This window comes from Ictidomys tridecemlineatus, chromosome 1, assembly GCF_052094955.1.
Source record: "Ictidomys tridecemlineatus isolate mIctTri1 chromosome 1, mIctTri1.hap1, whole genome shotgun sequence".
NCBI lineage: Eukaryota > Metazoa > Chordata > Mammalia > Rodentia > Sciuridae > Ictidomys > Ictidomys tridecemlineatus.
Window position 1 is genome coordinate 61515073 of NC_135477.1, and position 21259 is coordinate 61536331.

Sequence of the window (21259 nt, forward strand, 5' to 3'; positions counted from 1 at the left end):
CCACTTCCTCCAGCCAAACCCCATCTGACTATAGTTACCCCCTATTCAAACTAGGATGGACTAAGCCTCTTATAATTTAATCCTTTCACTTCTGAATATTCCTGTATTAATGGCACTTTGGGGGGACACCTTGTTTTCAAACCATAGTAATGCTGTCAGATCATTTACCCAGATATATTCTTATCCTGATATATCCTCTTATTGATTTTCTATCCACTGATTCCCACCCTGTTCCTTAGATATAAATCTTTATTTGCCCATCTGCATTCAACAGGTCTATATTGAGGTCTATTCCTCTATTGCAAAAGTTCTTAATTAGAATCCATTTTTACCACTTTACTGCCCAGCTCTTGTTTTTCTTTGGCAAATGTTTATGAGATGGGTGCAATCATGATCTTCCAAAATAGGTATGAAAATTAAGGTTTACAAGGTAAAATAACTTGCCCAAAGCAGAAGATCATTCCATTTTATTTGGCTATACAGAATCAACTGCATCTCTAATTCTCTTCTTTCCCCTCTTGCTTCTGCCTTACATTCTGCTATAGTTTGAACTACAACTCTATTTCCTACAAAAATTCAAATACCTCTGTGAATGGATAATATTTTAAGCTATTGTTAGTCGTTTACCTTTTTTTTTGCTGCATGTGAATTTGTAAATAGAGAAGGGAACAGAGTTTGGAGATCTAAATACCTGAGATGGGAAATCTTAGCTATAGGATGAGTAGCATACAAGACTGAGGAGATACTGCAACATTTTGCCAGAGGCTACTCCACCTTAATAATTTCATATCCAGAGCCCTCTTTCCCCTTAATTCTGACATGTTTTCCCTTTACAATTTAACATCTCCAAGACAGTACAGTTCTAGGGAATTTATAATTTGACAATACCCACCTTGGGTATACAAAGTAAGACATACACTAAGAAATTGTCAAAGATTGTTTTGTTGTTTACTCCACTGTCATATATTCCTGCATTAGTGAGAGTCTAGGAAAAGGTGCTAAGTGAATTTGAATATCACCTGTACAGTCAAAGCACTTAGCAGTTTTTCATGACTCAGACCACAGCCAGCCTGTCACTATGATCACAGCAGATAGGCATCGATGTTTAGCAAAAGAAAGAACAAGAATAACAAGGGACCATGTTGGCTCTGTACATAAAGTAGAAAGGAAGACTGCTTCCAGGTTGTAATTTCAGAGGTGCCACAGACTTCTTGTTTCAAAATATCTGTCTTAAATCTTTGTTTCAGATTCCCCCATTAGTGTCATTTCACTTCCAGGAAGAGATTGTCTCCTGAAGTCTCCCTTGCTTGAGAAGGCAGGAAGGACACATTTAGCTTGAATTAGCTAGCTGTTGCCATAGCAACCAGAAGCAAGGCCCTGGGGGGATGAAACATTGGGCTGATATGTTTTCATGAGAAGGAAAAGGGACAGAGTGAGAGGTTAGACAAGGTGGCACTATAATTGGTAGCCCTGGGCAGCCAAGGAGTAGTCATCTATAAAACAAAAAGTTACTTTTCATTTTAGTCAGGTACAATTATCAATTTCTCCATCACAAGGTTTGCCATTGCTCACTTTAGATTGGTTGGTTATCATTCTCTCTAACAATGCATGGGATTTTTAACTCTTAGCCTTCCTCATCTTCTACTCCTTTTATAAGACAAATAATTTTCCTGGGCAACAACAAATGTATTAGGAACTAGTTCAGTCTTGAATATGAAATGCAAAGAGAATTAGCCTGATAATGGGATCTTTCTTATTACGTTCTCAGATATTTATCTGGGATCATAGCTCATAAGAGGGAAGAGATTGTAATTCACCAAAAATAATAATAATAATAATAAAACTTAAATGAAGATTTCTTCATCAAATAAAGGTTTCCAATGCAAAAATAAATCTTAAAAATATATTAGAACAGGAAGGATTCTTTCAGGCCTTCTAGCTTCATCCCCTCCTTTTATAGAAGAGAATACTGAGAGCCAGAGAGGTTAATTATGTCCTCTAGCCACCTAATCACTCTGTCATTTCTAATTATAGCTAGGAAAAAAATCCAGGAATTCCCAATGCCCTCCATTTGTGTGCACTGAAAAATCAGTTTGCATATCAGCAGGAAATGTCAGCACTGAGGCCAAGAATGTTCAATTTGTTCATAATAAAAATAATAAGAGATGACATGTAGCGAGTATTTTCAATGTGCCAGGCATGATGTTAAATGCTTTACAACCTGAATCTCACTTAACCCTCAAATTGTCCTATAAGGGAACCTAAAAAATAGTCCATTTCACAGATAGAACATTGACACTGAGAGTCACTAATTAGCTTGTTTATGGTCAAACAACTAGTAATGTACAGACTCAGTTCTGACTTATACTCATTGCTTCTTAACATAACACTAAACCATCTCTCCTGGCTCTTTCCTCATCTCACATTCCTTTAAGAAAATCAAGGATCACTAAGTCAACTATACTCATGAGCTTAATGCCCTCCTTTGACAGCTAAAGCCATTCCCAAGGAAAGTCATCTACCTTTACCAATCTTTACCACATTTCTTAGGAATCCACTTTTGAAATAAACTACTTTTTCCTGATAATAAATGTTAATCATATGTATTATACAAAGTTTTAAAACTTAAACAAGGATAAAGGAGAAAATTAAATTCTTCTATAAATACCAATGATCTACATGCAAGGAAATCTATATTTTCCTTCCATCCATCTCAAAGGCCACTATGTTTCTTGCAAAAAATTTGCAATAGCCTCTAATATTTTTCTATCTGTATCATTTCCCTCAAAGAAATTCATGTAGTGAACAACCACTGTCAAAGATTTAATCTTTAGTTCATTCACTTATTCATCTGAGTTCCATTGTTCAAAAGTCTACTCTGTGCCAAGTGTTCTGCCGATAGAATTCATTGGTGGTTACAAATGGACTCTGGTCCTGGCCTCATGGAACCTACAGACTAGTTCTCGCAATGAAGTTTTCAGCATATTTTGCCTTAACTATCTTGGAAAGATAAAGATGCTTTTAATTCATATGCCCAACTAAAGTGCTTCTTTCCCTCAATGTGATAAATGGAGGGCTGATATAAAGACAGCCTTCATGGTAACTTAACTGACACAGAGCAAAATCAAAAAGCAACAAACAAACAAAAATGTATTTAAACATTTAAAATTGCAAAGGCATGGAGCATAGCTCAGTGATGCAGCACTTGTCCAGCATGCATGCAGACCTGGGTTTGATCCCTAACACCTCACTCAAAATACATACACATAAAATTGCAGGTCTTGGGATACCTTTTCATGGCAAACATATCCCACAGGGTAACATTTTTGAAGTCTCCTACCTTTAGTTATTGGGACATTGGATATTCCTTTGATGCTAAACTGGCAGCCTTACATGTAGAGGGGTTAGGAATGGATCTTTGTGCTTGTAATTCCTTTAACATGGACAAAATTTACCATTAGTCAAACACTGCTGGGGTAACTGAAATGTGGGGCTAATGATCATTCTAAATGGCAGATAACAAGGCTTTCCTTCCTAAGAACAGGTGCTCATAGGTGTGAGGCTACCAGAAGTCTAATGACTGTGGGAAGAGAGGAGGTGCATCAGAAGTAAAACAGGAGCCTTGTCTTAATTTTCCTTTTAGTTCTCTGTATCAAATTGCCATACGTTTAGTGACCTAATGCAACACAACTTTACCCGTCCTCTAGGTCAGAGTTATAATAAGGATCTGCAGGACTGTATTCTTTCTGCAGGCTCTAGAAATGAGTCCGTCGTTGCTTCTCTAGTCTTCTAGAGGCTGTCTCCATTTCCTTGGCTCATGGCCCTGTAATACTTTGACCTCTGCTTCCCTTATCACATTGCCTTAATTGACCATTACCTTTCTGCCTGTGATTTCTTTGGGCCCATTCAGATAATCCAGGATATTTTTAGTATCTGAAGAATTTTAAACATATTTGCAAAGTTCCTTTTACCATGCACAGAGACTGTGGATTAAGACTTGGATATCTTTGCAGGTGTCCTTATTCAGCCTCTTGGGAGCTCTAAAGACATTTTTGTTGAGTTGGGGGTGTCTGCAATAAGGATATGAGTCCTTCCCCAACCCTTTTCTAGCTCCTCTCTACCACCCTACTGCTGTTCTTCCACTGATTTTTTATCTGGTTTCTAGGCCCTGAGTCATCCTTTCTGGACTTATCTTTCCTCCCACAGTCAGCAAGATATTAGCAACAGAGTCCTGCTCCCAGCTACTCTTTATTCATTTTACCATAACTGTCACCACTGCCTGAGATGCCCAAGGACCTATTGGGTAACTAGATTTATGCTCAAAACTACTTACGTCAGGCCCTTGAAAGGAGACTTAGTCACTGAACATTTATTTTAGCCATATAATTGCAAATTCCTGATTGCTTAATTTAGGGAGGATGAAACTAAAAATAAAGTTCTGTTCTAGCAGGCATAAATTTTGTAGGCATTTTGGTAACTGAAGAAGCCAGTGGAAAAGTGTTTCCACACCGCTTGAATTATAAACTTGGCCAATTCCACAGGACCTAGGGAAAAAACAAAAGACATTTCAATCTGTTTTGCCTTCCCTTTTAGATTGAAAACTTCTTAGCAGCAGAGTTTAAAACACTGAGTATCAAATGGAGAGATTATTACATTGATAACAATGGTGGTGATATAATTTACAGATGAAAAAGCATCCTAAAGAGATAAAAAAAAAAATAGGATGTGCACAGGGGGCCTTTACCATTTTACACCCCAGACATCGCTGATAAATCAAGCATATCCCCACCCACCCACCCCAGAGCCTGGATCTGACCTTAAAACCCTTCCTGAGTGCTCTAGCCAGATACTTATCACTCCACTAGAGGTGGCAAGCAAACTGAACTCTACCTGATGTCCCTTCATTTGAAAGAGAGTCAATGGTTTCCTGTTTCCAGGCATTAAGGAAAATTCCTCCTACTTCAATTCAGCAATAAAATGGCATAATTCCAATTTGTGGAGCTGGCAAAACCCTGGAAGAGATGTTTTAACAGTAAAGCAAATTCCTCCTTCTCCCTTTTTTCTGTTTGAAGACCTTGTGTGGGCATCTTAGTTCACCTTACTTCCTTGAGCTCCTCCTCAGGAGACACTGGATAACATGGTTTCTTCTCTTTTCCCTTCCATGAGACTTCTGTGCTTTGAAATTCTGCAAATAAAAGCGCAACTCCAGCCCCCAATTTTTGCTTTTTCTTCCTTAATTATGCAATTCTCTTTACTCAAGCCAGAATGCTGCTAGACCCTCAAAAGCACCCTCTCCAGGGAGTACTTGGCAGTATTATCAAACTCTTCAAAGGCAAGGAGAGGTAAGAAACATAGCTCATCCATCCTTGTCTCTTTTTACCTTGTGGTTTCTGTGCACAATAAGCAACCTTGGAGGTTATCAAACACCCCACTGTGCTTTGACAGTTATTCATCCATTAAAGCCTCTGATTACTTGGCTTAATTGGACACTGTATTCCTACTCTATAAACATGGCTCCTCAACTGCTCTCATACACTGACTTGCTTTTACACCAAAGCTTGGTAGGAAGGAGGAACCCAGCTCATTCAAACAGCTCAGTGACAGGTGAGCCAGTCACATCAGAACATGGAAGGGGTGGGGTGGGGGGGCGGGGGGAACAGCACGTGCTGCTTTTTATTAAAAGAAAATGATTTATGCAGCTGACTCCCTAAAATTTTAGCTAGGATCAAAGGAAGATTTTTTTACTTTGGACCAGAGCCACCTGGAGCCTGCAAAATGCTGGAAGAGACCAAATCAAAAGAGCAGATCTCTTTAGGCTCTCTATCACTTCAATGCCTCCCTCAGTCCCAGTCAATAATCCAGCTGCAGGCTCTGCAGTGAAGCACACTCATCCCATCTTTGTGTCTGAGTTGCTGCCTTCAGAAGGGCTTTTCAGCTTGGATACAAGCAGACAGATTGCCTTCCCCACAAGGTTCCTGCAGGAACGCCCACCTGAGCACTTGCTCTACAACAGCAAGCACAGGAGCCTGCCAGGGTCACACCACAGGCACAGGAGCCTGACTCTGCCCGCAGGGGCACAGTGTGCTGTGTCACTACCCGCTGCCATGGAGTCAAGAGAGAGAGAAAGCAGCAGCAGTGGAGCAGAGATCCCCTGAGTAGAGAAGCTGTGAACCTCAGACCCAGGAGGTTAAGGGAATGCTAAGAAGGCATGCCAGGCTTTTAGGGATCTGGGACTCCACAGAGTTTAATAGCAGGGCCCTGATCTTGACATGGTTACTAAATTACTTATGCTTTCAGAACTTGTAATTCTCATTTAAAAACAAAAATCAACTGTGTCTGTGATCCCAGGTATTTGGGAAGCTAAGGAAGAAGTTTCCCAAGTTGGAGGCCAGCCTGGGCAACATGGAGATCCTGTCTCAAAATATTTTTAAATAAATAAATATAGGGGCTGGGGATGTGGCTCAGGTGGTGGCGCGCTCCCCTGCCATGCGTGCGGCCTGGGTTCGATCCTCAGCGCCGTGTGCCAACGGAGATGTTGTGTCCGCCAACTAGAAAGTGAATGTTAGAGGTTCTCTCTCTCTCTCTCTCTCTCTCTCTCTCCTCTCTCACTCTCTCTTTAAAAAATAAATAAATAAATAAATAAATAAATATAAATGAAAAGGGTTGGGGATGTAAATCAGGAATAGAGTTCCCTTGGGTTCAGTTTCCAATTCTGAAAGAAATAAGGAATAAAATAAAAGAAAAAAACAAAAGAAAGGAAAAAGAAAATTCTAGGTGTTAGATCTTTACCTTAAAGTTTATTTTCATTTTTTTTAAAGAAAGTGTTCAAAAATACAAAAGCACAAAAGAATATAAATATGTGCATATCTTTCAAACAAGAGACCATTGCTAATATAATGCAGTGTTTATGTCTACTGTAAGTCAATAAAGCACAACACAGCAAGATGGATGCACTTTAGACCTGTATCTCCCTCCCCAGTTACTTTCCCCGGCCTCAGAGACAACAACCTGTAGGAACCGGGCTCAATTCATTCGAATCCACTTTTAGATTTCTACTTATGTACAAACAATATAGAGAACATATCATTGGAGGTCTGCATTTTATATTGTAAATCATTCTTCATTTCTTTTATGTAACTTTTCCCCACTGCATATTGTGATGTTTTGCCAATTCTGTTATTCTCCATGTAGATATACTTCTCTCATTTTAACCATTATCTGGCATGGGGTCCAAAGGTTTCTAAGCCCCACCTGCTCTTATCAGTATGTCAGTGCTTCTGTATGCTGCTTATTACAATCACCTGAACTTTGAAATGCAGATGCACAGGTCTCTTTCTCAGAAATATTGATTTCGTTGGTCTAAAGTTGGGCTAAGCATTGCTGTTGTTAGGAATCTCCTTAGGTGGCTTTAATATGCAGTTAAGATTAAGAACCCCTTTTCTCAGGGAGAAGAATTGCAGTTATCCACTATGCCTTTCCTGGTAGATTAGAAGCAGTTTCATGTCTTCTAACAGAATTAAAGCAACCAATGAATTTGCTAGGGATACTCTCTGAAATCTGCAGCTAACTCTGTCTGAGGGATGGCAAGGGTCTCTATCTTACTATCAAAAATCAGTGCTGGTGGCCCTTCCAGTTCACACAACTTCACCTGTTTCCCAGATTTAGAAAACCTGGGAAGTAGAATGGGAAGGGAATGTGAATTTCTCTCTTCTTTTTCCCCTGTTTTGCATCATGAAAAGGAAGACACTACTACAAAGTAGTGTAAATGCAACTGTTCCTCCTTCACTCCATTTTATTTGTGTTTCTTCCTTCTCATAGAAAGATATTTATTAAATCACCATGTTTAGCTTTGTTAGAGAGAGGAATCATAGAAACCTGAACCTTGCCCTATAAGAACCACACTGTGGGACAGAGTTCAAGTACCAGGTGAGCTTGATGGTATTTCATATTCTTTCTCTCATCTGCATTCTTTTTTTTTGTTATTTCTTTTTTTTATTGATTGTTCAAAACATTACAGAGCTCATGATATATCATCTTTCATACATTTGACTCAGTTGGGTTTTGAACTCCCATTTTTACCCCAAATACAGATTGCAGAATCACATCTGTTACATACTCACATTTTTACATAATGGCATATTAGTGACTGTTGTATTCTACTACCTTTCCTATCCTCTACTATCATTCTTTATGCTAGCCACAGAGGAAATTTCCTGGAGGATGACACAGTAAGGTGTAGCTGGACTCTCTGCCCTTCTTGACTACATTCACCAAATATTTACTAAAAGCTTATTGGATGGTGGGGATCCTATGGGTGCAACCATCACAGACTTTTCCCTCTGGCTTGAGATATAGGTAAGTGAACAGACAACTTAGCAGTAGGAATAAAATGTGCCACAGCAGAAGGAAACACAGGCTTCTCTGGAAGAATAGAGGAGACTACAAAGAAAAATCAATTTAGTCTTGGGGTACCAAAACGTTGTGAATTCTAATTTTATGTTGTCTTGGCATCCACTTTGAGTATAAGTTGAACTTTCTCATACCAGAAACAGGACACAGAATTTAGGGACTTTGGATTTTCTCTCCTGGTTGAACTCACTCCAGTTTACTTTTTAAAAATAAGTTTAGGGATATGGAAACAATGTATCCGGTGTTAAGGCTGGGATTTCTTAGAGCGTAAAGAAACATACATCACTGCCCTTACTGAAAATTTTTACTTTCAGAGAATATTGCTCTTTAAAGATGAGGACAAAAGGTTGGGATGGGGAGAAAGAGAAATAATATTGAAAACGATCAGAATAGGCAGCCCCCAAAATATGCCACTTTGGAATAAGGATTATTTTGAGCTGAAATCAGTTGGGGAAACATACAAGAAAAGCTCTATGCCTAAAAGCAGGACATGAATTTGTAAATATGTCTTTCTTCCCCTCTCTACCAGAAAGGACAGAAGTTAATCCCTGAAGACAACTCTAGACCCTTATCAGCTCAGAGACACATGATACCAGAGGAATTTACATAGTAACCCTTCCTAAAAACAAACTTTATCATCCATTACTTTTCCAGTTTACTTGCCTTCCTATAATTTGCTGCCCCTAGAAACTCAAAGTCCTTTCTTTCGTCTTGTCACTTCTCCACAAATATATTGTTCTGTCGTTAACATGCTATGTAAGGGGCTGGGATTGTGGCTCAGCGGTAGAGCGCTCACCTAGCACATTTGAGGCCCTGGGTTCGATCCTCAGCACCACATAAAAACAAATAAATAAAATAAAGGTATTGTGTCCAACTACAACTAAAAAAAAAAAAAAATGCTATGTAAGTCCAAATTCTAACCACCCCTTCGGTTTACTCATTACTAGCATTCCCTTGGGTATATGCAATGCTCAAGTTAAAAATTTCTATTTGTTTTTCTTCTGATAATCTGTCTTTTGTCAGTCTAATTTACAGAGACCCCTCAAGATACCCTAAGAGGGGTAGAGGGAAAAGACTTTTTCCATCTGCTACAGTACCACCCCATCTAAAGACTTCATTTTGGCATTTTGATTTCCATTGTTTGGCTTAACTAATATTTACTGAGCATTTTATACTAAGTCCAGGGTGGTGAAAGCAAAATCCAGATCCCTGCTGCTATTTGAGCAAAGAGTCAGTCGCAAGGTAGGGAGCTCAGACAAGCAAATGATTTTTCCAAAGAGCATTATTTTGAGTCTGGTTGAAGACTTGACAGTGCTGTTAAATGGGAAGATTCTGTGCCATCCAGCTCCACTTAAGCCCTCAGCTAAATCTCAAATGGCCCCATTCATGCTGCAGCTGCGGGATTCCTGAGGCCATGCCAGTGGGCCCCAAGAATGCAAACAAGGGCTCCGTCTTGGCTTCTGACACTCTGTGAGCTTTGAGGAAGAACAAGTAGGCATTTGTTAGGGGAAGGCCCACAAAAGCACCACAGGAGAGGGGACTGAATGCTCCAGGGATTCCAGGCCCAATGCAAAAGGCTGGTGTAATCTCTGCCACCACAGCTTGTGTGACCTCATTTGATTGCTGGCTTTGGAGGCAGCTGAGGGCCCAGCCAGCTGAAGCAGGGTCCCTAAACAGAGTGGGGGTAGCAGCTCTTGAGGAACGGAGCCAGCACTCTATCACCCACAAGGTGAGGACTATTAGTCACAGTCCTGTGAAGGAAAAAATGCTTTGCAAGGCAAGGAGTAAATAAAAGCATTTTTTAAAAAAAACTGTGATCCTTGGGGCCCTCTCTATCTGTACCCAAGAAAAATTGAAGTGGAATATAAGAAAAAAAATTTAAAAATGTAGAAAGGAGACATAAAGGAAGGACAAGGAAATAAGATATTAATTCCAAAGGATATTAATTCAGAAGCTCTTCATACTTTCCCAGGCCTGTCACTCCCTAAGCCCTTCTCCCAGCCTGTCATTTCCAGATTCCTGGGAAATCTGTAAATCTATCTGTGCATTGTTCTTTAAACGCCCTAGTAAATCAATTAAGTAAACAGAGATACAATATTTCAAGAAACCTATAATATAAGGGATTTTCCAGCACTACATATTAATCAAATAATAAAGACCATGTTAGCCTGAGGATCCTGGGATTGACCAGACCAACAGAACCTGTCTTGAGAGCACCACATTGATATCATTCCTATACCTTTCCATATCTACCCCTTACCAAGTTTCCTTTCAAAAGAGGAGCCAGAAACCCCCAAAACTTTTTTCTCTGTCTCCCACTCTCGAGCTAGCCCACATTGTCTCTTGAATGGGTATTCCTTACTTTACTTCCCAAAGCATCTCTCTCTTGAGATTGCTCTCATTCTCCCTTGATTATATACCTACATCCATAAATAATCTGTCTTTGGTTGGCATGTGCTGAAATTCGTTTCCATCACATAAGAACCTCCCTCTCTGGTCCTGAGTCAAGTTCCTCTTCTCTCTGGTAACTCCTTGAATCCTTCAGAGACACCTTTCTCCTGTGATGAAATGAACACAGGTTCCTATAGAATTCCCTTAAAAGGCTTCCACAGCCAGCAAAAAAAGCAAACCCCTCCTAGATTACTTTTTGTGAAATCCAGTTCTCCCAACAACTCATGTGTTGTTAATTTGCTCCTAAAATTTGACTGTGCTATCATTTTCAGTGATATGGTTTCTTATGTTATTCAATTGCTGTGTATAGGCATCACTTTCCATCCGTCATTGCACTCTGGATATTACTACAATTTCACATATCAGGGATACTTTGCTTGTGTCTATAGAACCAAACTACTCAACTTCAGGGGTCAACATTTTGGACCACAAAAGTCATTATTGGGGGCTTTCCTATGTATCCTTATTCTCTACTGGGTAGAAAACAATAGCACACCTCTAATTTGTGCTGAAAATATATCCAGGCTTTGCCAAGTATCCCCTGGGGACAAAATGGCCCCCAATTGAGAACCACTGGCATAGAAGAAAGTTAGAAAATGATTTTGATATAAAAGTTTTAAATAACAAAAAATGGATTGATAGTCTTTGTTGCTTATAATTAGCAGTTTTTATACAGGAAAGGCATCTCCAATGACCTTCAACATAAAATTTTTACCTTCAACATAAAATAAAAAGTACTATATAATACTAAAAAGCCAGAGGTATAGTCAGTCAGTTCAGTCAAATCAGCCTAATGGTTTATTTTACATTCAATGGGCATTGTCTGTAGTTTGACCGTGTGCTTAATATTATTCTAAGTACTCATGCAGCCCACACACTATCAGAATGATTTGATTAAACAATAATGATCAAAATCTCTGGGAGTCTTTTAATGGTGTTACATAGACAGTATCATGGAGCTGCAGAATGCAAGTTACTTTCATCAGGACTCTGAGCTGGAAATGATTTTCCCAGGCATAAAATTTCAAAATACTGTTCTTATTGTCATGGTACACAAAAGATAGCTAATCACACATAAAAACATAACTGCCAGAGTGAATTCAGACATAAGAATTCTGGAGATTAGACAGAGACAGAATGGAAAAGACAGAGAGAGACAGACAGAGAGATAGCTACAAAAGCAGCCATCTTCATTAAGAACAAAAGCAAGCAGGCCATTTTTAAAAAGCAGAAAACAAAATCCTATGGCAGCAGGAAATGAAGGCCTGATCTTTTGAACAACTTGAAAAATTATTTATAGAAAATGTTCCCATTAAAATGTAAATTCAATTTTTCTTCTTCTTTTTTGTTCACAGCTTTAGTCGTATATCCACAGGGCCTGGTGCTTGTAGGTACTCTACAGTATTTGTTAAATGAATTTTCTAATTATTAATAAGGGGCATAAAATAAGAAACAGAATTCCCTAGTGCTATGTAGAATCTATGAGATCCCTAGGGAAGATTTAAACTGAACTACTCTAAGATTATTACCTCAGAGACCATTACAAATATGTTCAAATAACTCAGGAGATAGTTTGATGGGAATCCCAATGACCAAATTGGAACAAATGGAAACAATGGACATTGGATTATATATAATACATGGAATAAAAACTAATCCATGGGTCCATGATCTCATTTATATTCCAAGATTGTCAAGAATAAACTAGGCCTGGGAGGAGACAAATAGGATTACTTAATGGGGGTCCTGTCAGAAATGTCACATGTAGGTGACAAAGGGCAGGTGCATGGCCTGTGCTCTGATGCCACCCCATGGAGGGAAAATTCAGAGCAGCTTTAATTCTCTAAGTTTTACTGTCTGTCAGGATACCAAAAGGGTGAGAAAGCAAAGATGTGAATTTACTGGGTAAATGTGTGAAAAGAAAAGGATACGCCAGGCTTATGAAATGAGTTCGGAAAATGCAGGCACCATATTTTGGTACTCTTAGCTCCAACAGCAATAGAAAAAAAACATTTTTCTGTTGAACAGTGCATATGGTAGGTTAAAAAGTAGGGATAGCAGATGAAGTTTCAAGGAATTAGCAATATAGTCAATGAGGTTGCAGGGAAACTCTGGGACACCAGACAATAAATTCTGGAAAAAATACTGTAAATACTGTAAAAACAACCTTGCATGGTTGCCTAATAATGAAAAAAAAAAGTGGTTCTTTTCTAAACTAGTTTTTGAGTTAGTAACAGCCATGGGAAGAGTTTGTGGCACATGAAATATAGTGTAAAATTGTGTTTCTCTATGAAGACGGTAATTCTCTGCTTCAGAAATCCTAGAGGTATAACTGGTTGGATGTACAGGTTGAGGCAGGGAACCACCAGGGTACAGACCCTAAGAATGCTTAAGAGTTCTCCATGCCTGGCTTTTGATTCTCACCACAGCATCAATCCTAGTGGCTACTGACAATGTGTTGACTTTACAAAGTGCTTTAAGTTTGTCAAGCACTTTAATATACCCTTTCGTATCTGAACCACATCACTTTGTGAAGTATAGACAATGAGGATTTAAATGTGTTTTATTTTAAGGATCTTTAAGCTCAGAATCCAAGGCCACATTGCCAATACTCAAGTCCTAACTTTTAATTCCTCTTTCCATTATGCTTCTGGACAGGCAGGCAGGCATGATGGCTAACTAAGGAAGGATGACTCTGATGCTAGCTTTTAGATCCTCCTCAACATTGTGACTTAAATACGGTTAATAGATTGGATTGCTAGCTACTTGCTGGGCAAAAGATATCAGGCCTTTAAAGACAAAGGAAAGTAGATATGTATTTCATGTGGAAGTAACTATTCATTTTAGCCTAAAGAAGGAGGAGATCAGGCATGGGGAGGGAATTCATGGGTCCAGGATTCTGTGTGCAAGAACCAGATGGACAAAGAGAACAGATCCTAGACTATGAACTAACTTAGAGAAATGACTATATCCACCAAAAGATTTGGTGTCAATTCCATCTTTTAGGCAAATGTAACCTGAGGCTAGCATTTAACTGTTTCTTCTTGGGGGAATTGACTTTACTGAGAGTATCCATTTCAGCAAGCTAAAGAATTCCTGAGCAGGCCGCTAATTTGTTGTTTCTCTATTCACCTTACTTCTCCTTCTTGCTTTAATATTCAGTGTAAAGGAAATTGGACCTGATTAGTAATTAGGAGTAGGTTCTGACCATTTCCCTGGAAGGCTGTGCCACAACTCTCATGTAACCTTCAACCTCTCTGGATTTGGTTCAGTTACTTGGAAACTGGAAGGAGACTTCTTAAAATATACCTTGCCTAGCTCTGTTGCTTCAGTGTCATTCAGCCTCAGTGGATGGAATGTAGAAAATGTTGCTCTCAGTCCGTCCAATATCCCAACTCCAAAGTCATTGAGAACTATCATTCTGTCCAGTCAGAGGTACCTGGACATATGCAGAGATGATCACAGCTCTGTTGGGAAAGAGCTTTGATGATCCTCATTTCTACATTTTAAGAAGCTGCCCTGTGCCATTGTCTTCCCTTCCCCTCAGCATTCCAGTGACGACACATTACTCTGAAGTTCATTATCCTTCAGATAGTCAGAGAAGCTGTTTCTGAAATTTTCCCTTAGACCTTAGAGAGACCATGCCCCAACTTCTTCAATAATGTGGATTATATCAGAGTTGATTTTGTTATAGTTTTGTTTTGACTGCTACTACTTTTGTGATGATTTGCTAATGTTCCTTTTTATATATAAATTTGAATATAAGGGTATATTTTGAGTAGAGAAGAAAAAAGAATGCACAAAGAATTTAACCTAAGTTTGGGGTATATGTCATGCATGGGAAGATCATCTCTCATGTCTTTTTCAGAGGAAAAACAGTTTTTTTAACCAATTATACCATTCACAATTATGTCTAGGTAGCCATTTCAGGACAGAAAAATATGAGGTTGGGGGCATTTTGACTCACCAATTGGTCAGTCAGGTTGACCCTAACCTCTATGGTTCCAGTTAAAATGAGTTCTGTTTGAAGCAATGCACCCAATCTACTAACAGATATCATATATATATATATATCATCTCTAATTTATTTTACTGCCTGGGGGTTGGGATATGGCTGAGATGATAAAATAAGTAGTCTAATCAATTTTATGTGTAAGAATGTACAATATTATATTAACAAGATTGTATGTGGAATATAAATATTTATGAATACTAATAAAACTGTCTAGGACTTAAGGTCCCGAAAGAGATCCTCATTATATTTATAGTAACATATATGAACATATAGTTAGATTAGGCAAAGAGATGGTAAAATAAATGGCTGGCCACTGTTTTCTGCCAAATTGCAGTCAAGCCCTGGATTTTTTTTTTTCTTTTTCCTTTGTTTCTAGGTAGTGTAAGTATGTCACTACCTAGTGTGTAGACACTGAATCAAAATTTCCCAGTAGCCCCAGAGCATCTCTGATTTCTCACATACACAACTGCATTATGTAAATGTGCTTAGCTCCACATAAAGGCAGTGAGAAAGAGTCATTGATTTTGGATTTTGCATGCTTTAGAGCAAATGTCTAGGTACACAATACTTGCTATTCCAAGCATTTAAAACAAAACTGGACTGCAGGGGGCAATGTGTAGATGAATCATTTAAGTTCACTCATGTAACTTTGCCTACATTCAGTGTTAAAGGCACTCCACCATACACAGCAGATTACAGACCTAACTTTGCCTGTATTCAGCCTGCAAATCTTTAAAAATCTAATACTCGTTTTGGTTTTACGACTAAAAAATCCATAATGGCATGTTATCTGTTCCCTCTATTATGTAGAAACACTCTGGGAGCTAACTCACAATGTCATTTGCTAAGTGGCCACGTTATTGAAGAACTGAGATTTTTCAGAGAAAACCAAATGCTCAACTGATATGGATTCATGATAGTGAGGGGCTGGTAGGAAAATGAGGAGATGCACAAACCTCTTCAGCAAACTCTATGGTTGCTTTGGTGGATAGTGTTGCAAATTCTTGGCATTAAAATAGTAATCCCCATGTGTGGCACAAAGTCTGTGATTAATGTTAATGAGAATAAATCAAATGGGACACAGATGTAAGAGAGGTGGTTTTATCACTTTGCAGTCAAATTGAGTGCTGGCCAGCAAAGAATAGACTAATTAATCTTAAAAACATAACCATTATTCTCTTGATCTAAACTAATTCAGGCTAATATTGATTACCAGAGTTCCACGCGCTTCTATTTTGCTGAAGTTCGGAACAATGTACCCCAAAGTATGACAGTTTAGCATGTTGTATACTTTGAACTGAAGGACATTGGAAGGTCCTCAGCAGCAAGATCTCTCTGACCATCTCCAGCCCTCCAGCCCTTTCTTTCCCTTACAAAATGAATAACATAAACCAAAATCCTCTTCCCCAAGGCATGTCAGAAACTAGAAGCCCTCTCCCCTAAAGTAGGCCATAAAATCTAGAAAAATCACTCCCTTATCCCTTGAAGACCCTCATTCTGGAAGAGGTCCCATACCTGGAGGAAGGAATGCTGCAGAGAGGCCAAGAAGAATCTGGCCAGGCCCCTCGGTCTCTTACCATTAGACCATACCCTTGGCCCAATCACATTTCTACATAGCTGCATTCTTCATTGAACCCAAGTACAGAAAAAGACCGTTTTTCCTGGATCTCTGGGTTTTCACTTTTAAAGACTCCTGTGTCACATGAAACTTTGATTAGATAGATTCCTTATGCTTTCCTCTTGTTAACCTGTCTTGTCACATGTATGTGAGCTGTAACCCTTATGGTGACTAGAGAAAGACATCACATCTTTCCTCCCCTACAACTTCTCAGTCAAAAATGAATCTGTTCTCTCTTTTACTATCAGACCAAACTTCTTTACCCACCAAGACACCAGCTAACTAATCTGATAAAATTGTCCTGGCCAATAGCTTCATGGGGCACTCAAGAATTTCGTGAAAGCAGTTTCCTTGGTTTCGTGGTATAAAGGGCCCATGAGCCCTAGTCTCCTCCTCATCTCATACCACACTTTGACTGCTTCACTGTCACTGTCATTCTGGTTTCCTTTAGCCCCCTCAAATGCACTTTGCCTTTTTTGCCTATGCAGTTTTTCACATGCTGTTTCTTCTGCCTGGAACACTTCTCTCACCAATTGATTTCCTGTTTGCTAAGAAACCCCCCTCATTATCACTCATCCTAACTTACTTCTGTCACCCCTTCCTCCAGCACCTGTGCTAACGGACTGATATCTATTTCTCTGTAGATTTTCACCACAATACTTGTTCAATGGTGACTCTGGAGGGTGAGCTTCCTAAGTACAAGGAGTATCTTTTCTTTTTAATTTTAGTATCCTTAGCACTGAGCCCCAAATCTGGAACACTATGGACACTCAATAAATAGCTACTGAATTAATTAGTTAATTAATCAATCAGAGAAGAAATTCATGGTTTGCTCCACTACTCCAATGTGTATGTATTGCATTCACAGCATAATTTAGAAAGACCCCAATTGTGTAAATGTGGTGTCACTGTCCATTATAATGGAAATAGACTCGTTGCCTAGGAGTGCATGGTCCTGCTGGTTAAGAACTTTTTTTTTTTTTTTTTTTTTTTTTAAGGCCATTGTTCTGTACCCATCTTGACAAGCTTCATCTCCACTGGGACTATCAGTATTGCATCCTGGTATCAATTTCAGTCTATAAGGCGAGTCTGCCATCTACTGGTAATATTGGGTGGTACTGTGAAACCTGTAACAAGACATGTTCCTTTTCTCCTATGTTTTGAATGGCTAAAAGCTAGGGGGCGGGGGGGGGGGGTCTTAGATTCCAACATACCCAACCATTCCCCTTTACCCAAGGAGAAATTGTTTCCTATGGAGCATCAATGATCACACAAGCTCATACGAGCTAATGGGGTATAAAGGTTTGAACTCTAATCTAAGCATCCTTTTCTTTCTTTCTTTCTTTCTTTCTTTTTTTTATTCTTAATTATAATTCTGGATACTAACAGAAGTACATATGGTCAAGAGTGCTGACTTTAACATTTTCCAAAAGGAAATGGAACAATTGAGATTTGTTCCAGGTTACACGCCAGGAATCTCTTACTCCTTTGTATAAAGCTCCTCACATCCCAGAAAGCAGATCTGCTTTCTGTCCAAGGATTTCCTGGATCTGAAAACAGATGCACAGGATTATGTGGGAAAGACTAGACTTACAAAACTTGGAATTTCACACCAAAAAGTTAGGCAAAGACGTGGTGCAGGATGTGCACTGTGTGCCATTAGATTGCACGCCATCAGCAAGACTCTGAGGGATTTGAAACACAACAGACGCTTGTGTTTCAAAAAGCCAAGATCTTTAGTGGAAAAACTGACAAACCATAACGGAAAGAGCTAGGAACTGCCATCCTAATCAAAATAGACAGGACTGGTGTGAAGCCTTCCAGAAGCCTCCTCTGTGAACCTGGCAAAGTTGGCCACAGAAGCATTAAGTTTTCCAATAGGTACATATTTTATTTTTTAGCTACCTCATGGGACTGGATTTAACCATAGTCATCTTTTTATTGTGTGGCTTGCATGGCAACAGGCCTGTTAACATTCCTGGGATCACTGCAGAGTCAAAACAAACCAAACATATCAGTACCTGCCAGGGAGAGCCTTTCCCTAACGATTGTCAAAACAGAGCACTTCAGAAAATGGAATTCTGCAAAGCAAAGATGATGTGGCTGCCTGGAAGTTTTCACTGAGTACTTCAGAAAAATTTCCCTGGCACTTTGGCCCTGAATGTCCTTTAAAATCGTCTTTACTCAAAATAGTACCACTAGCAAATGAATGGTCTGGGTCAGTCATTCGGAAGAGTAGCACCTTACATCCTACCTCTGGTCCAATTGTTGTCCTAGAAAACCTGGTATTTTAGTCAGCTTTTGTATCACCTTTTTTTTTTTTTTTTTGTGACCAGAACAAAAGACCTGACAAGAACCGTGTAGAGAAGAGAGAGTGTATTTTGTTTCATGGTTTCAGAGGTTCAATCCCTAGTTGGATGACTCCACGGCTCAGGGCCCAAGGTGAGACAGAACATCATGGCAGAAGGTCATCATAAAGGAAAATAGCTGAGAACTTAACAACTTGGAAGCAGAGAAAGTTCTGATCACCAGAGAGAAAATATAAACCCCAAAGTCATGTTCTCAGTGACTCACCTTCTCCAGCTACACTCCACTCTTCCAGGTACCACCCATTTAATCCATATCAGTGGATTAATACATTGATTACGTTACAGTTCTCACAGTCCAACCATTTTACCCTTGAACATTTCTCCATCATCTCGCCCATGAGCTTTTGGAGAACCCCTCATACCTAAAACATAATACCTAGTAAGGAAAACAGTATAGGATCATAAAGGGATCAACTGAAGTTTGTGTTTTTTTTTTTAATTCCCATCAGGGTTGAAACAACAACATCAAATAATTGAACTCTTGAAAAAATAAGAAATAGTTAAGGGAAATGTTAATATTCACTTAAATAATTCCTTTTTACGATTGTGTTCCCTTCAGCTCTAGTATTAGCCATTAGAATAGAAAGTGATGCTCACCATTATCCCACCCACAGAAATGATCAGAAATGTCACTGTTTTAAAGCTGAATCCCTGTGTACTCTTTCCATCTTAACATGGGCACAGACAATGTACAGTCTAGATTTCAGGTCTCTTTGCTTCTAGAGAAGGAAAGAATTAGAATGTTCATGTTTACTTAGAATTTCAGTGTGTGTTTTAGAAGAGGATTGTAGAAAGTCCAAATGAAGCACCCAAAGCCAAATAAAGGTTCTTGAGATCTGATCATTACTGCTGCCTCCTTTTCCCGCTCAAAGAAGAACTCAAGAGTTCTTGGAAATTCTAGACTCAAAATTATGCTGTATATGCTGCCCCAATAGACTAAAGACACTGCTCAATGCAGAAGACAACTCTCCTCTTACAAGATCGGTGAGAGACTAAACAGCACCTGCTCTTCCTTCTTCCCTTTACTGATAGACATGGAGGAAATGTGACCTACTTCATCCAATGAAGTCCCATCTCCCAGTAGTCCATTCAGCTATTAATCCTACTTGCTGAATGAATCCAGTGGTGAGGACAGAGCTCTAATCATTGCATAAACACCCCAGCCTTGCTGTATGGTGAACCAGGCTTCCAACATATAAGCTTTTGGGGACATTTCAGAACCAACCATAAAATAGCTCTTGGAATAATTCGTTTGACCACTCTTAAAATTTCTCATTTATCTCACTGACTCACAATATCAGTATCCTCATTCCTTCACTTTGTGCCCCATCTTTCTTATACTCAATATTTCAACCACTCTCATTGATTTCCTCAATTCCTTTGCCCCACTGTTCTTTAATCATATCTGTTTAGCCTCTCTACATGACTACACCTATCAACTAAGGTTGCTGAAAATCAGTGCAGAAAATACAACAGGGCAGATTGTTGCCATGATGTGTTCATGGTCAGCATCCTCAGCAAGGCAAAAAAACCTGCCAAGAAAAAATCATTTTTAATCATTTCTCTCCTGTTTTCCATGGTGAAGAAACTAAACTTTCTCAACTATCTCCAGTCTCTAGATTTTATCACATCCTCCAATACTCAAGGCAGATGGCATCAACTCCTATTCACACAGAAAGCAGAGCCCCTTGGAGAGGATATCCTTCAGCTTCTTCCCACCACATTTATAAACCCACACACCTAGGTAGCCATTCTGCCTTCCCTCCTGCCACTATGGAAGAGTGACCCTTCTTCTGAATAGGCTTATCCTTCCACCAGTACCCTGCATTCTTTATCAGGGAGAGATCTTGCCTTTTGAATTATCCCCATTTCACATCTTCTGCTTTATTGGATCTTTCCCATTAACTTTGAAATGTACTAAAATCTTTTCATCACTTAAACCTGACAATAACCTGGAAAGTCATATTCACCTATTTATATTTCACAAATGAGAAAATGTAGGCTCAGAGAGATTTATGAGGAAGAAGAAAGGGGTCTGAGCCCAGGATTCTGCAATCACACTGAATATCTTTCATTGAGGAGTCATGCTAAGTTCTGTAGCACTGGATCTGCCTGAATGCCTGGATATAAAAAGTTCTCATCCGTGGGCTGAGAAGATTTCTCTATTTTAGGTGTCTTCACTAGAGAATTGTACTGATTTCTTGGCAAGCCAGTCTGCTGATCAATGCTCCAACATTATGACTCCCCTGCAGCCCCAAATGATTAAGGGCAATAGTTGTATAGGCCTAATCTGTACAGTGGTTGTTCTGTCTGTGAGGTCTAATCAATAATATATCTTATTCCCACCTTCTAGTATCATTCTCCTCCTACTCCCCACTTCTGTTTCTCACTGGCAAT

General features: G+C 39.2%; 1 long non-coding RNA gene across 1 annotated transcript in view; it reads left to right on the plus strand.

The window, feature by feature from the left end:
• LOC144366268 (uncharacterized) overlaps positions 1 to 19211 on the plus strand; it is a 101719-nt gene extending 82508 nt beyond the window's left edge. The window contains exon 3 of the long non-coding RNA XR_013425282.1: positions 17492 to 19211. This is a non-coding gene — a long non-coding RNA (uncharacterized LOC144366268). The remainder of the gene's footprint in view (positions 1 to 17491) is intronic.
• Positions 19212 to 21259: the final 2048 nt, after the last annotated feature.